The sequence below is a fragment of the Pan troglodytes genome, chromosome 6, assembly GCF_028858775.2.
Source record: "Pan troglodytes isolate AG18354 chromosome 6, NHGRI_mPanTro3-v2.0_pri, whole genome shotgun sequence".
Lineage (NCBI taxonomy): Eukaryota > Metazoa > Chordata > Mammalia > Primates > Hominidae > Pan > Pan troglodytes.
In genome coordinates this window covers 74,089,573-74,106,449 of record NC_072404.2, presented here as the reverse complement: position 1 = coordinate 74,106,449, position 16,877 = coordinate 74,089,573, and the positions used below count along the sequence as shown (strand labels likewise).

Sequence of the window (16,877 nt, the reverse complement as noted above, 5' to 3'; positions counted from 1 at the left end):
TACTCAGGAGGCTGAAGCAGGAGAATCGCTTGAACCCGGGGAGAGGAGGTGGCAGTGAGCCAACATCGTGTCACTGCACTCCAGCCTGGGTGACAGAGTGAGACTGTCCAAAAGAAAAAAAAAGAACTTGCTTTTTGATTAGTATACTGTAAATATATATATGTATATGTGTGTTATATATTCGTATATGAATATATGTGTGTGTATATTTTCATAGCACACACACACACATATATATTGTGAAAGAGATATCTGAATACCTAGAAACTGATAAGCTTCTTCCAGGTTTTGAAACCACCCTTAGAACAAAGACAAAAGAAGTACAAAATATCATTATTAATGACCATGGACCAAGATGACCATGAGTCAATAGTACTTTGCACCTCAACCACCTTCCAGCAGAGCATCTCAAAGTGTTGGATATATCTGAACATCACACCCTTTCACATGGACTAGGATGCTTTGTAATTATTACTTCTCTTAAGACCTCAGTGTGACCCTTGTCAACGTGAAATCAAACTATTTCTCAAATTATGGAGATATTGAGTAACAGCTTTGGTCAGGAAATAGGTATTGCATTTGGTTCGTCATGATAAGTTCCTGGCCTAAGAAGATGAAATGTTGCAGAAATATGTGTATGTGTGTGTGTGTGTGTGTGTGTGTGTGTGTGTGTGTGTGTACATTCTTGCGCACAGATGTGGGGGTGGAAGTGGGGGTTGAATTTGATAAAACCAGCAGTGGGCAGACTGCTGGGAGGGGCCACTTGCTTTGGCAGTGGCAGTGTAACTCTAGAATTAACAAATGCTTCTAAGCCTCAGTTTTCTCTACTGGAAAATAAAGATTATAATTCCTGCCTTGATATGTGGATTAGGTGATCTGCTATATGCAAAATATCTAGTATATAATAGGCGCTGAACTATTGCTACTTTCTGTAGCTCATTCTTAATCACTGCTTAATTTTAAAAAGTTTAGAACACTGCTTTTATAAAAATTATTTGTAATTATTATATAAAATCTAAGTCCTATAGAAAAGTACAAAGCAGGCCGGGTGCTATAGCTCACATCTGTAATCCCAGCACTTTCGGAAGGCAATGTAGGAGGATTGTTCAAGGCCAGGAGTTTGAGACCAGCATGAGCAACATAGCCAGATCCCATCTCTATAAAAAATTAAAAACTAGTTATGGTAACGCACACCTGTAGTCCCAGCGACTCGGGAGGCTGAGGGAGGTGGATCACTAAAACCCAGGAGTTTGAGACTGCAGCCTGGGCAACAGAGTGAGACCCTGTCAGAGAGAAGGAGGGGGAGAGAGAGAGACAAGAGAGAGAAAAGAAAAGTACAAAGAAGCAAGTAACAAATCAGGAAATTTTCAACCACCAAGAAATAACTCTTAACATTAGGTGGTATGGCCAGGCGTGATAGCTCACGCCTGTAATTTTAGCACTTTGGGAGGCCGAGGCAGGCGGATCACTTGAGGTCAGGAGTTCAAGACCAGCCTGGGAAACATGCTGAAACCCCATCTCTACTAAAAATACAAAAATTAGCTGGCGTGGTGGGCGCCTTTAATCCCAACTACTCGAGAGGCTGAGGCACGAGAATCGCTTGAACCTGGGAGGCAGAGGTTGCAGTGACCCAAGATCACACCATTCCACTCTAGCCTGGAAAACAGACTCAGTCTCAAAAAAAAAAAAAAAAATAAGTGATAGTTCACACCTCTTTTTGTGCAAATAGGTACTTAGATAAGTAGATAGATTAATTGATTAAAAATAACTGACGGGCGCTATGGCTCACACCTGTAATCCCAGCACTTTGGGAGGCTGAAGTGGGCAGATCACGAGGTCAGGAGATGGAGACAATTCTGGCCAACATGGTGAAACCCTGTCTCTACTGAAAATACAAAGATTAGCTGGGTATGGTGGCATGCACCTGTAATCCCAGCTAGCTCAGAGGGTGAGGCAGGAGAATCGCTTGAACCTGGGAGGCAGAGGTTGCGGCGAGTGAGATCGCACCACAGCACTCCAGCCTGGCAACAGAGTGAGACTCTGTCTCTAAATAAATAAACAAATAACTTTACATATTTTATATATGTTTTAGTTTAAATATATATATAACTTTCCTTTGCTTGATACAACAGAAGCTGAAGAAACTAAAGGTGAGAGAATTTCTGAACTTCAGATAAATGCCTATGTGCAAGTGATACATTTTTATTCAATAGTCATTAAAATTATGAAAAAATATAAAAGTATCATGATTCTTTTTAACCTGCAGTTTCTATTTTCACCCACAGTGGCTGTATTTTTGGAATCGGTCCATGTTTGAGGGTTTCCGTTTAATGGATTTCCACTTGGATGACCATTCTTTTTTATTTATTTATTATTATTATTATTATTATTATTATTATTTTGAGACCGAGTCTCCCTCTGTCGCCCAGGCTGGAGTGCAGTGGTGCGATCTCGGCTCACTGCAAGCTCTGCCTTCTGGGTTCACGCCATTCTCCTGACTCAGCCTCCCGAGTAGCTGGGACTACAGGCGCCCGCCACCATGCCGGGCTAATTTTTTGTATTTTTAGTAGAGACAGGGTTTCACAGTGTTAGCCAGGATGGTCTCGATTTCCTGACCTCGTGATCCGCCGGCCTCAGCCTCCCAAAGTGCTGGGATTACAGGCCTGAGCCACCATGCCCAGCTTTTGGATCACCATTGTTTTTTATTTATTGTTTTTTTTGAGAGAGAGAGTCTTGCTATGTCGCCCACATTGGAGTGCAGTGGTGCGATCTCGGCTACCTGCAACCTCTGCCTCCCAAGTTCAAGCGAGTCTGCTGCCTCAGCCTCCTGAGTAGCTGGGATTGTAGGTGCACACTACCACACCCGGCTAATTTTTGTATTTTTAGTAGAGACGGGGTTTTACCATCTTGGCCAGGCTGGTCTTGAACTTCTGACCTCAGGTGATCCTCCCGCCTCAGCCTTTCAAAGTGCTGGGATTGCAGGCGTGAGCCACCACACCTGGCCTAGGAGAATATTCTTGATTCATTTTCCTTTTCTTCAGTTCTTCAAGTTCTGACTCTATTGTCATCTGGCTCTAGCTGGGGCTATGTGAAGGTCTGAGGCTGGCTGGAGGTTCTTCTCACATGTACGTTATGTTTTCCTGCTCAAAGGCCAGTAGAGTACTTTCTTTATCATTGAAGTTCAACAGCTTAACCAGGGTCGACTCTAGGCCAATCATTCTGTATTAGTTTATTCAGGTATACGTTGTGCCCTTTGACTACTGACTATATAGTTCTCAATCTCCGCATGCAATATTTCTCCTTCTTTCTTTTTCTCTCTCTCTTTCTTCTTTTTTTTTTTTCCTTTTTTTCTTTCTTGCCTTCCTTAATTTCTTTTTTCTTTTCTCTCTCTCTCTCTCCTTTCGCTTCCTCCCTCCCTCTCTCTTTCTGTCTCTCCATCCCTCCCTCCCTTTCTCCCTCCTTTCCCTCCCTCCATTCCTACATTTCTTCTTTCTTTCAAGACAGGGTTTTGCTCTATCACCCAGGCTCTAGAACGCAGTGGTGTCTTCATGCCTCACTGCAGCCTCAAACTCCTGGGCTCAAAGGATCTTCCCACCTCAGCCTCCCGAGTAGCTGGACTACAGGCGTGCACCACCACAACTGGCTAATTTTTGTTATTTTTGTAGAGATAGAGTCTTGCTATGTTGCCCAGGCTTGTCTCGGATTCCTGGCCTCAAGCTAGCCTCCCACCTCTGCCTCCTAAAGCACTGGGAATATAGGCATGAGTCACCACTCCCAGCCAGCCCTGTTTCATTTTTTTAGGTTGTCTAACTCAGGGTCACCAATTGACAACCCAGTATTAGACTACTGTCTCTAATTTCCATAATTTTCTTTCAGTTGCTTTAATGTAGTTCTTTTAACCTCTGATTCACTTTGATTATATCAAGAATTTTCTATGTGTTCAGCCCTTTTTTTTTTTTTTTTTTTTTTGAGATGGAGTATCACTCTGTCTCCCAGGCTGATGTGCAGTGGTGTAATCTGAGGTCACTGCAACCTCGGCCTCCCAAGTTCAAGCAACTCTCCTGTCTCAGCCTCCCGAAGTAGCTGGGATTACAGGTGCATACGACCATGCCCAGCTAATTTTTGTATTTTTAGTAGAGATGGGGTTTCACCATGTTTGTCAGGCTGGTCTCAAACTCCTGACCTCAGGTGATCCATCCGCCTCGGCCTCCCAAGGTGTTGGGATTACAGATTACAGGCATAAGCCACTGTGCCCAGCTGCCACATTTTCTTTATTCTTTTTTCCACTGGTGGAAGAAAACTTAGGTTGATTCCTTACCTTCACTGTTGTGAATAGTTGTCTGCAATTTTTTTTATAATTGTCATCGAGAGATGATAGAATCTAGTTTTGGGCCAGGCACAGTGGCTCACAGGTCTAATCCCAGCACTTTGAGAGGCTGAGGCGGGTTACCTGGACATGGTGGTTTGTGTCTGTAGTCTCAGCTACTCAGGAGGCTGAGGCAGCAAAATCACTTGAACCCGGGAGGTGGAGGTTGCAGTGAGCCAAGATCGGGCCACTGCAGTCCAGCCTGGGTGACAGAGCAAGAATCCATCTCAAAAAAAAAAAAAAAAATCTAGTTTTTCTTCCCTTGAATATGAACTTAGTCCCCTGCTTCTATAAGTGGAATACAGTGGAAGTGTTGCACATGATCTACCAAAGTTAGGTCATAAAAGATGACACTGTTTCCACTTGGCTGTCCTTCCTGGGATGGATGCACTTAGAATCCATTCACCATTTTGTGAGAAAGCCCAGGCCACGTATGGAGGTGATGTGTGGGTGTTCCACCAGATAGCCCCATCTGAGGCACTAGCTAACAGCCCACATCATTAACCAGGAGATATTTGAGCAAGGAAACCATTGAGACTATTCTAACTGCATACTGTTTGAAGGCAGCCACATAAGACATACAAAGGCAGTACTGCCTAGGTGAGTCTAGTCAGCCTCCAGTGTTGTGAGAAGACTAATAAGCATCATTGTAACTTTATACCATTAAGCTTGGGGTGGTTTGTTACACAGCAATAGATAGCTGATATACAAAATGATCTTCCAATACGAATATTATGTCAGTTCTCCACTTGACAGCATTTAATGATTTAGAATTGAGTGTAAAAATCAAAACCCAGGCCAGGTGCGATGGCTTACTCCTGTAATCTCAGCACTTTGGGAGGCCAAGGCAGGTGGATCACGAGCTCAGGAGTTCAAGACCAGCCTGGCCAAGATGGTGAAACCCCGACTCTACTAAAAATACAAAAAATTAGCTGGGCGTGGTGGTAGGCACCTGTGATACCAGCTACTGGGGAGGCTGAGGCAGGAGAATTGCTTGAACCTGGGAGGTGGAGGTTGTGGTGAACCAAGATGGCACCACTGCACTCCAGCCCAGGCAATAGAGTGAGACTCCATTTCAAAAAAAAAAAAAAAAAAGTCAAAACCCAATCCTGAACTCATCTGACAAGGGATTAATAACCAGAGTATATAAGGAGTTCAGGTGGGAAAAAAATCAACACAAAAAATCGAATTATGTGATTTTAAAATGGACAAAACATCGGAATAGACACTTCTCAAAAGAAGACATAAAAATGGCAAACAGGTATATGAAAAGGTGCTCAACATCATTGATCATCAGAGAAACGCAAAACAAAACTACAATGAGCTATCATCCCACCCCAGTTAAAATGGCTTATATCCAAAAGACAGGCAATAACAAATGCTATTGAGGATGTGGAGAAAAGGGAACCCTGGTACCCTGTTGGTGGGAATGTAAATTAGTACAACCACTATGGAGAACGGTTTGGAGGGTCCTTAAAAAACTAAAAATAGAGTTACTTTATGATCCAGTAATCCTACTGCTGGGTATATACCCAAATGAGAGAAAATCAATATATCAAAGAAATATCTGCATTTCTATATTTATTGCAACACTATTCACAATAGCCAAGATCTGGAAGCAATCTAAGTGCCCACAAACAGGTGAATGGATACAGAAACTGTGGTACATATAGGCAATGGAATATTATTCAGCCATGAGAAAGAACAGAATTCTATTATTTGCAACAACATGGGTAGAACTGGAGATCATTATGTTAACTAAAATAAGCCAAACACAGACAAATTTTGCATGTTCCCAGTCATTTGTGGGTGCTAAAAAATAAAACAATTGAACTCATGGAGATTGAGGGTAAAATGACGGTTACCAGAGGCTGGGAAGGGTAGTGGGCTGGAGAGGGTGCACAGGAATGATTAATGGGTACAAAAATACAGTTAGAATGAATAAGATGTAGTATTTGGCAGTACAACAGGGTGACTACACTAAACAATAATTTATTGTATATTTAAAAATAGCTAAAAGAGGCCAGGCATGGTGGCTTATGCCTGTAATCCCAGCACTTTGGGATGCCAGGGTCGGCGGATCAACTGAGATCAGGAGTTCGAGACCAGTCTGACCAACATGGCAAAACCCCGTCTCTACTAAAAATACAATAATTAGTGGGGCGTGGTGGTGCATGCCTGTAGTCCCAGCTACTCGGGAGGCTGAGGCAGGGGAATTGCTTGAACCTGGGGGCGGAGGTTGCAGTGAGCCAAGATCACACTACTGCACTCCAGTCTGGGAGACAGAGCTAGACTTTGTCTAGAAAAAAAAAAAAAAAAAAAAAAAAAGCATAATTGGATTGTTTGTTTGTAAAACAAAGAAAGCACAAATGCTTGAGGTGATGGGCATCCCATTCACCCTGATGTGATTATTACACATTACATGCCTGTATCAAGACATCTGATGCACCCCATAAATATATACACCTACTGTGTACCCACAAAAATTAAAAGTAAAGCATTTTGAAATTCCCAATTTTGGCCAGATGTGGTGGCACACACCTGTAATTCCAGTGTTTTTTGAGGCCAGGATGGGAGGATCACTTGAGTACGGGAGTTTGAGACTCACCTAGGCAACATAGCAATACTCCCATCTCTAATAACAATAAGAATATTAGCCAGGCATGGTGGGGCTCATCCCTATAGTCCCAGCTACGCGGGAGGCTGAGATGACACGATCCCTTGAACCCAGCAGGTTGAGGCTGCAGTGAGCTATGATTGCCCCACTGCACTCCAGCCTGGGTGGCAGAGCGAGACCATGTCTCTTAAAAAAAACAAACCAATCCTAGCATGATCTGACCCTGTCTGCCACCCTCTATTCCTTTCCTCTTGCTCATTGTGCATCAGGCATCTGGGCTTCTTTTCTGCTCCTGTAAATGCCAAGTGGTTTCCCTCTTCAGGACCTTTGCACATGCTCTCCCCTACCCGAAATGGACTTCCCATACCTCTTGCCATAGCTGGATTTTTCTCATGTTTCATACCTCAGCTCACACATCACCCCTGCAGAGAAATCCTCCCTCATCCTGTGGAGGGGGAATCATCCTTTTCAATGCCTCGTCCTGCCTGGTTCTCTCAAACCAGATATCACAACTCAAAAATCAGCTTATTTATTGAATTCCTTGTCTGCATGTCCTCCTCCCAAACTCACAGCGAATCACAACAGAGGCTCCCTACAGTAGGAGTCATATCTTGTTCATTCTCAGAACCTAATATAGTACTTGGCACATAGTAGGCACACAATAAATGTCATTAGAATAAATAAGTATCAAGGGGCCGGGTGCGGTGGCTCATGCCTGTAATCCCAGCACTTTGGGAGGCCGAGGCGGGTGGATCACCTGAGGTCAGGAGTTAGAGACCAGCCTGGCCAACATGGTGAAACCTCATCTCTACTACAAAATACAAAAATTAGCCGGGCATGGTGGTATGCACCTGTAATCCCAGCTACTTGGGAGTCTGAGGCATGAGAATTGCTTGAATCCAGGAGGCAGAGGTTGCAGTGAGCAGAGATCACGCCACTGCACTCAAGACTTGGTGACAGAGCAGGACTCCTTCTCAAAGAAAAAAACTAAAAAGAACATTTCAGCTGCTTGTCAAGAGACTGGACATGGAGGAGCAAGAGTGGGAGCAGGACATCTGGTGAGGAGCTGCCACATCAACATCTTTTGATCACTCCAGGCCACGTTTTGAGTGAGGCCTCTGCAACAATGTGGCCCAGCCTCAGATGCCTTAATTCTGACACTCAGTGCCAGTGTAGGCCCTGTGAGGTCACACTGTGGAGGCTTCTTGGGGAAGTGTTGGCTCTTCAAAATCAACATCTTGGTTCATTCCTTTGATGCTGGAGACAATGACCTGTCTCTCCTCATATTCTGCTCAAGACTGTTACAGAGTGGAGTGTCACTTAGTCTAGGAGCTTGGGCTGCTCTGGAGTTTGCACAAACACAAATAATCATCACAGGCTCTCAGGCCATGTGTCTTGGTTATGACCCAAAACAGCCCTTCAGCAGTGGACGTCTACATAGTGGCAGTTCCAAAACCCTCATTAAAAAAAAATGCATACACACACAGAGACAGGGTCTCACTATGTTGCCCAAGCTAGTCTCAAATTCCTGGCCTCAAGAGATCCTCCTGCCTCAGCCTACCAAAGTGCTGGGATTACAGGTGTGAGCCACTGAGTCTGGCCCTTTTTTTATTGTTGTTTTTAGACAGGGTCTTGCTCTGTCATGCAGGCTGGAATGCAGTGGCATGATTACAGCTCGCTGCAGCTTCAAATTCCTGGGCTCAAGTCATCCTCCTGCCTCAGCCTCCTGAGAGGCTGGGACCACAGGCATGCACCACCACACCCAGCTAAGTAAAAAAAAAAAAAATTTCCAGACACAAGGTCTTCCAATATTGACCAGGCTGGTCTTGAACTCCTGATCTAAAGCCATCCTCCTGCCTCCACCTCCCACCTTGAACTCCTCTTTTCCCAGTTTTGAAAATAAAATTTACACTTTAAGAAGGAGGAAGAAATGGGGAAGATAAAAAAGCCAAGAAGCCAACCAGGCTTGCCTGGATAAACACTACATCCCTTACATTGGTTTTACTTCAATAATACAACTAACTAATTAAGGGTTGTTGTTTTTTTCAAGTTCCTATTTGGCATGTGAAACAGTTTCTTCCTCAGTAAATTTGAATACCAAGTGTCTATTCTGTGATTGAATGAAGCAAGTATTTTACACATGGGAAACCATTGTTAAATGATTGTATTATAGAAAGGGGTGGATGGGACGGGAGTAAGGGAGGGGCGGATGTCACCATGCCTGTCCCTGTGCTCCCCACCCACCTCCTCTGTTCCTGCTCCCCATGGTGTTTGTCAAGGGGCACAGTGCACTGAAGGAGGGGTTACCAGGTGGCATATCCAGAAGACATCATTCTCGGCTTCATGGAATCCACTTACTTTGATCTAATTTGTTTACTCATGAAATTCATTCAACGGGCTGGGTGAGGTGGCTCCCAGCACTTTGGGAGGATGAGGCAGGCAGATCACGAGGTCAGGAGTTCAACACCAGCCTGGCCATGATGGTGAAAATCCACCTCTACTAAAAATACAAAAATTAGCTGGGCGTGGTGGCAGGCACCTGTAATCCCAGCTACTAGGGTGGCTAAGGCAGAGAATTGCTTTAACCTGGGAGGTGGAGGTTGCAGTGAGCTGAGATCTCACCACTGCACTACAGCCTGGGTGACAGAGGGAGACTCCATCTCAAAAAACAAAAACAAACAACAAAACAAAAAACAAATTCATTAAACATTCACATCAGCAGCTTCTGAATGTCTTTTTTTTTTTTTTTTTTTGAGATGGAGTTTAGCTCTTGTTCCCAGGCTGGAGTGCAATGGCGCAATCTCGGCTCACCGCAAGTTCCTGCCTCAGCCTCTCGTATAGCTGGGATCACAGGCATGTGTCACTACGCCCGGCTAATTTTGTATTTTTAGTAGAGACGGGGTTTCTCCATGTTGATCAGGCTGGTCTTGAACTCCTGACCTCAGGTGATCCACCTGCCTCGGCCTCCCAAAGTGCTAGGATTACAGGCGTGAGCTACCATGCCCAGCCAGCAGCTTCTGAATATCTAAGCCAATTGTTAAACATAATCATGTTACTGGATTCTTAAAACAAGCTGGAGGCTGGGTGCAGTAGCTCACACCTGTAATCCTAACACTTTGGGAGGCTGAAGCGGGTGGATCACCTGTGGTCACGAGTTTGAGACCAACCTGGCCAACATGGTGAAACCCCATCTTTACTGAAAAAAATACAAAAAAATTAGCTGGGCATGGTGGTGGGCACCTGAATCCCAGCTACTTGAGAGGCTGAGGCAGGAGAATCGCTAGAACCTGGGAGTCGGAGGTTGCAGAAAGCCAAGATCGCACCACTGCACTCCAACCTGGGTGATAGAGGAAGACTTCATCTCAGAAAAAAACAAAAACAAAACAAGCTAGAGACGGGTTTGTTTTAGCTTCATTTTCAAATTGTGAAGACAGGCAGTGAGATTGAGTGGGTTGTCCAAATTCAGGCAGCAAGCTGGAGACCACACGGTCCCTGGCCCTTTGCAGCCAGAGTGTGTGGGCCAACTGTGTGGTGGTATGAACTCCCACTCTGTCTGCCAGCACTACCATGTACCATGTCTAGCCTCATCACCTGGAGACCTGGGAGTCTTCTTTGGTTTTCTCTGACCTTTGCCACCAGATCTGCTTACTTGCAAGTCCTGTCGGTTGTACACCTCCCAGCCTTTCCCCATCTTCCTCCTTTTTATTTTGGTCATTGTTTCAACCCAGCTAGAATAATATCTGGCCCAGATTATTGCAATAGTTCCTAGTTGGGAGTCCTCTAAACTTTTTTGTTTAAACAATGATGGCCGAACAGGTGGCTCATGCCTGTAATCCAAGCACTCTGGGAGGCTGAGGCAGGAGGACCACTTGAGGCCAAGAGTTCAAGAGCAGCTTGGGCAACAGAGTGAGACCCCATCTCTACAAAAAAAAATTTTAAACTTAGCTGGGTGAAGGAAATGTATACAGTGGTCCATTTCCAAGACAAAGTGCCTTAAATCAACTTAGGTCAGTAGACTACAGAAGAAAACAGGATACAGTAGGCTCCTGCTTGGACAGCCAATGCCTGCTTGTCACCCCCCCCAACCCCCTTAGTTACCCTCACCTGAACCAAAGAAGTTTAGTCTAAGATGAAAGTTTACTAGCTGCAAAATAGCTCGTGTTGTCTGTTCTTATCAGCCTGCCCAGCTACTTAAGTCATAAGTCAAATGCCTGAAGAGCCCCTGAGCTAACTAGGATTGCAATGCATTGTGGGCTGCAACAAAACGCAGCAGGACAACCCTAAAGAAAACACCCAAAGCCCCTACCCAACGACCAATAGGCAATGTCCGGGAAGATTGTGACCCCATAATACACAGCCCATGAGGAACTGGGGGAGGCACCTGTGCACTAGGGGATAAATTGCTTGTTGAAACTGTGCTGGGTGTGCCTGCTGCCAGACGCCCAATATTACAAGAGCATCATTAAAAGTCTCACTTTCGCTGTTCTCCAGGTTTCTGAGTCCATTCTTTGGGTTTGGAGGGGTGAGTTTGTTTCTCATAATGGGGAATAAAAATCAAACATTGACTTGGGGGCAAATATTGGTATCTAGGTAGGTTATAGCTGAAGATGTTCTGTCATTCTGATATGCTCTAGAGGGTTATATGACCTTGTCCCCACAAAGTTGGTCACATAATACTAACACAGGAGACAAGGGAAAAAAGAGGTTATGCTGAAGCTGATTTAATTGCTACTTGGAAGTTGCAGCAGTTGAGTTAGACTTCATGAGGAAATAGGACTTAAGATAGCTGAGCTCTTAATGAGGTTGTGATTTCCCAGGTAGGGGGACTGGGTGTACGAGCATCTGGAAGAAGAAAGTGAAGAGAATGAAACAAGGGAGGAGAAAGGCACCGTATATCAGGCAGCAGTAAGGCCACATTGTGGCAGCAGAATAGCTTAGACATTAATTATTATTTTTTTTAGATGGAGTCTCACTCTGTCACCAAGGCTGGAGTGCAATGGTGCTATCTTGGCTCACCGCAACCTCCGCCTCCCAGGTTCAAGTGATTCTCCTGCCTCAGCCTCCCGAGTAGCTGGGATTACATGTGTGTGCCACCACACCTGGCTAATTTTTGTATTTTTATTGCAGATGGAGTTTCACCATGTTGGCCAGGCTGGTCTCCAACCCCTGATATCAGGTGATGCACCCTTCTTGGCCTCCTAAAGTGCTGGGATTACAGGTGTGAGCCACCATGCCTGGCCAGCTTAGACATTTAGATGTAATGTTAGGCATTGGAGAATTAAAGGTTTTGGAGCAAATGAGTGACTTAAAACAGTGTTAAAAAACAAGATTGATCTGACAGCAATATTTTTAATTTTTTTTTAATTTTTTTTTTTTTTTTTTTTTTTTTTTTTTTTTTTTTTTGAGAGATTCTCCCTCGTCGCCCAGGCTGGAGTGCAGTAGCATGATCTTGGCTCACTGCAACCTCTGCCACCCAGGTTCAAGCAATTCTCCTGCCTCAACCTCCCAAGTAACTGGGATTACAGGTGCACACCATGCCTGGCTAATTAAAAAAAATTTTTTTTTAGAGACAGGGTCTCCTTATGTTGCCCAGGCTGGACATATTCATTTTAAATGGAAAGGGACAGGGCTAGGGAACTGGACTGCAGAGGACATTAGAGTCAGGCTTGTGCCTGGGCCCAGCTACATGCCAAGTCACCTGTGGCACTAGGTGGGGGGCCTTGTGTAAGTGACCTGAGCTAGTTGAGCCTGTTTCCTGATCTGTAAAACAGTATGTATGTCAGAAGGCTCTTTGGAGGATTAGTAATTCACCAAGTATTTTACTTGGTTTCTTTTTTTTCTTTTCTTTTTTTTAGATGGAGTCTCGCTCTATCACCCAGGCTGGAGTGCAGTGGTGTGATCTCGGTTCATGCCATTCTCCTGCCTCAGCCTCCCAAGTAGCTGGGACTACAGGCACCCGCCACCACACCCAGCTAATTTTTTGTATTTTTAGTAGAGACAGGGTTTCACCGTGTTAGCCAGGATGGTCTCCATCTCCTGACCTTGTGATCCGCCCACCTCGGCCTCCCAAAGTGCTGGGATTACAGGCATTAGCCACCGTGACCGGCCTTACTTGGTTTCTAGAAAGTGCCAGTTTGCTAGGTGCCAAAAGTACAACAGACAAGAAAAAACATAGTCTTGGAACTCCAGGAACTTATTGGCTGGTGGAGGAGACAGATAATAAAAAAGGCAACAAACAGATGAAACACTGCAAAGTGTGACCATGAAGAAGGCAAGCAGCGGGAGAATTACCTTTTAGTTTAAGAGGCCAGGGAAAATCCCTCTGAGTAAGTGAGGCTTACCGAGACCACAGAATTGAGAAGGAGCCTATCAGACAAAGAACAAAGGGGGCTGGGTGTGGTGGCTCACGCCTGTAATCCCAGCACTTTGGGAGGCTGAGGAGGGAGGATCATTTGAGATTGGGAGTTTAAGACCAGCCTAGTGAACATGGTGAAACCCTGTCTCTACTAAAAATACAAAAATTAGCTGGGCGTGGTGGCACATGCCTGTAATTTCAGCTACCCGGGAGGCTAAGGCAGGAAAATTGCTTGAACCTGGGAGGCAGAGGTTGCAGTGAGCCGAGATTGTGCTACTGCAGGCCAGCTGGGTGACAGAGCAAAACTTCATCTTAAATAGCCAAAGGGAAGAACATTCCAGAGAGAGGAGATATGTAGAGACAGGAAGAACTTGCTATGTTCTGAAAATAAAGATACTTCTAGAGCACAAGTGGTGAGGTTGGGAGAGAGGCCTGCGATGATATGGAGAGGAGGACCCTGCTGGCCCTGACAGGCGTCTGGACTCTTTTAAGTGAAATGGAAGCCACTGAAATGTTTCAGGTGGGGAGGCTCCTGTCCAGATGTGCATTCTAAAAACTCTTATTCTGCTGTGATCCAAAAAATACGTTGAAGGTAGGATCAAAGATCTTGGATGCGAATGGAAAGAGGGAGGAAAAGGGTGAAATCAAGTGTGACTCTTCAGTTTCTGGCCCAAGTGACAGTAGAAAATACTGCAATTACTGATATGGATATGACCTAAATGGATAGGTACAAGTTTTGGGGCAGAGATGGGATAACATGTTATATACCCTTTTCATGCCTGGCACATATGTGAACACACTCAATATGGGAATTATTACTACTATCTGGACATCCTGGGTTTCATAACAAAGGCTTCTAGAAAACAAGTGGAAACAGTAACTTCCATGTCCTTAAATACAGTCTGCAAGCATGAAATAGAACAGGATTCTCAAAGTGGATGGCAATAGGTTCTCTCTTGAAATAAATTACAGAAAACTTCACTACAAAATGATAATGCAGGCCAAGCACCGTGGCTCACACCTGTAATTTTAGTACTTTGGGAGGCTGAGGCAGAAGGATCGTTTGAGCCCAGGCTGGGGAATGTAGCGAGACCCTGCCTCTACCCACCATCCCCCTCCAAAAAAAGGTGATGGCTCCAGGGGAGTATCTACAATACAGCCAACCAAGGAAACTTTGGTTTATCACATCAGCATCTGATAAGGTCTGTGCTTCTCTGAAATCACATTAATGAAAACATGTAACTACCAGAATGCTTCACATTGAAAGCTTTTATTTTGAAAAATAAAATACAAAAGTCATTAAGTTGTAAATGTATAATGGTAATTTCCCAACTTCTCAGAAACAATACAATGAATTAAATAATTAGGATATTTAATATTATTCACATCAATACACTTAAACAGGCACACGTGTTCTACAAAACATTAGAACATGTACAGACAACCTATTTCAAAAGGAGACTGCCCAAGTCTGCTTACAGGATCCCATTTTTAAACCCTCTCCTTGAAAACAAACGTCATAATGTAAGAAAAGAGAACAAGAGGAGTTTTAACAGGAAACACATGTTCCTTCTGGGCTCCTTACTGCAGGGCTGTGCATGAAATCGGGATCAAGAGCTCTTTGCTCAGGAGGCAGATCCCTCACGAGGCCCAAAGCTGTGCGGACACCTCCATCCTCTCAGTGGGAGGAAACTGGCAAATGCACAGGCGGCGCAGCCAAGGTGCAGACGCTCCACCAAGCTTGGCAGGGGACAGCCAATCCTAGGAATTTCCCTTCTGCTGAAAAGGCAGCAATCTTTCCTAGGGCGAACAAACAGAATGTGGTTACAGGTGTGGAGTCCCGGTGTGTTCTCCCTGTGTCTTCGTCTCTTCCTTCCCAGCTACAGGCCTAGACAAGCCAGGCGGTTGGGGAGGTTCCTGCAGATCAGGGGCCAGGAGGATGGATGTTGAGAACAGCTGCCTCAGGAAGACTGCCTGGGAGGCACACACACCCTCACTCTGGTGCTTTCAGATGCATGCAAGTAGCTGCTGGGTGCAAAGCAAGCAGATGGCCAAAACCAGGGCTGCTCCTGCCCATTTCTAAATAACTGACTGTCATCTGCTATTGTTGCTACTGTGGGGGCACTGTCAGGGGCACCATATGTCCAGGGGTCAGCACCATGATTCCTCGTGTGAAGAAATGGGTCCTAAGGTTCTTAAAGTGTCCAGGGGTCAAGACCCTGATTCCTCCTTATGTGAAGAAATGGGTCCTAAGGTTCTTCAAGTGTCCAGGGGTCAAGACCCTGATTCCTCCTCATGTGAAGAAATGGGTCCTAAGGTTCTTTAAGTGTCCAGGGGGCAGCACCCTGATTCCTCCTCATGTGAAGAAATGGGTCCTAAGGTTCTTTAAAGGAAGCTCCAGAGAACACAGAGACTGTTATTGAAATGCCAAAGGGACCCAAAAGATAAGAAAGATAGTATCCATCCTAAGGGCTTTGCTGTGTCCCCAGTTCTCCTGAGTCCTCCTCAGCACAGGTTGGCCCCTCCCAACCTCCACACACAAGCCAGGGTGAAATGCTGCAGAGGCAACTGCCGATGCGGTCCATCCTACAACAAGCTGGTAAAGAAATGAGGCCTTGTGTGTGTTTGGTGGGGCGGGCAGGGAGATTACCTATGAAGTTTGAAAGCATTTTGTATAAACAAAATTAGCCAAGGCCTGATAACTGCTGTTAAATATGCAGACCCACAGGGCATAAGACTAACATTCAGCATTTGCTCCTCAGCAAAAAGGAAACCTGAATCCTAGAACCTGTCAATATTAGCAGCTTGCTGCCATCTGGGATTTTGACATGACGGAGCAGCGTCCATATGCTTCTTATGTCTATAATCCATAAACGCACCGCAAGTCACATTCAACCTGTTTTCTCACTAGTAAAACAGGAATACTACCAGCTTGCCAGAGTGGTTTGAGAACTGAATACAATTTTATATATAGATGTATATATAATTTAGCATATCTGTTATATATATATCATCTTATATATATGCAAATAAAATGCTTGGTATTTTATGCCTGGTATGGAGTATGCACAATACATCATTATATAAAGTAAAAATAAAAACAAAGGTCAGCAAGTAAACTATGAGAAAAAATCACTATCAATATCAGATTTTATTTTTATTTATTTATTTATTTATTTTTGAGACGAAGTCTCGCTCTGTCACCCAGGCTAGAGTGCAGTGCTGCAATCTCGGCTCACTGCAACCTCTCCGCCTCCTGGCTTCAAGCAATTCTCTTCCTTCAGCCTCCCGAGTAGCTGGGACTATAAGTGCCCACCACCACGCCCAGCCAATATTTTTTTTTTTTTGAGACGAGGTCTCACTCTTGTCACCCAGGCTGGAGTGCAATGGCACGATTTCGGCTCACTGCAACATCCACCTCTTGGGTTCAAGTGATTCTCCTGCCTCAGCCTCCCAAGTAGCTGGGATTACAGGTCCCTGCCACCACACCCAGCTAATTTTTGTATTTTTAGTAGAGACGAGGTTTCACTATGTTGGCC

General features: G+C 44.7%; 2 protein-coding genes across 8 annotated transcripts in view; one reads left to right on the top strand and one right to left on the bottom strand.

Annotated features, from left to right (window-relative positions):
• The window catches only part of LOC134806991 (putative uncharacterized protein encoded by LINC00269), a 51,096-nt gene that overhangs the window by 32,705 nt on the left and 1,514 nt on the right, over positions 1 to 16,877 (top strand). The window lies entirely within an intron of this gene.
• Positions 14,590 to 16,877, bottom strand: part of TPST1 (tyrosylprotein sulfotransferase 1) — a 149,363-nt gene continuing 147,075 nt past the window's right edge. For 3 of the 5 annotated variants that reach the window (XM_009453170.5, XM_054687209.2, NM_001246467.1), the window contains 1 exon segment: positions 14,590 to 15,138. The gene's annotated coding sequence lies outside the window, so the exon portion shown is untranslated. 5 annotated transcript variants of the gene reach the window in all.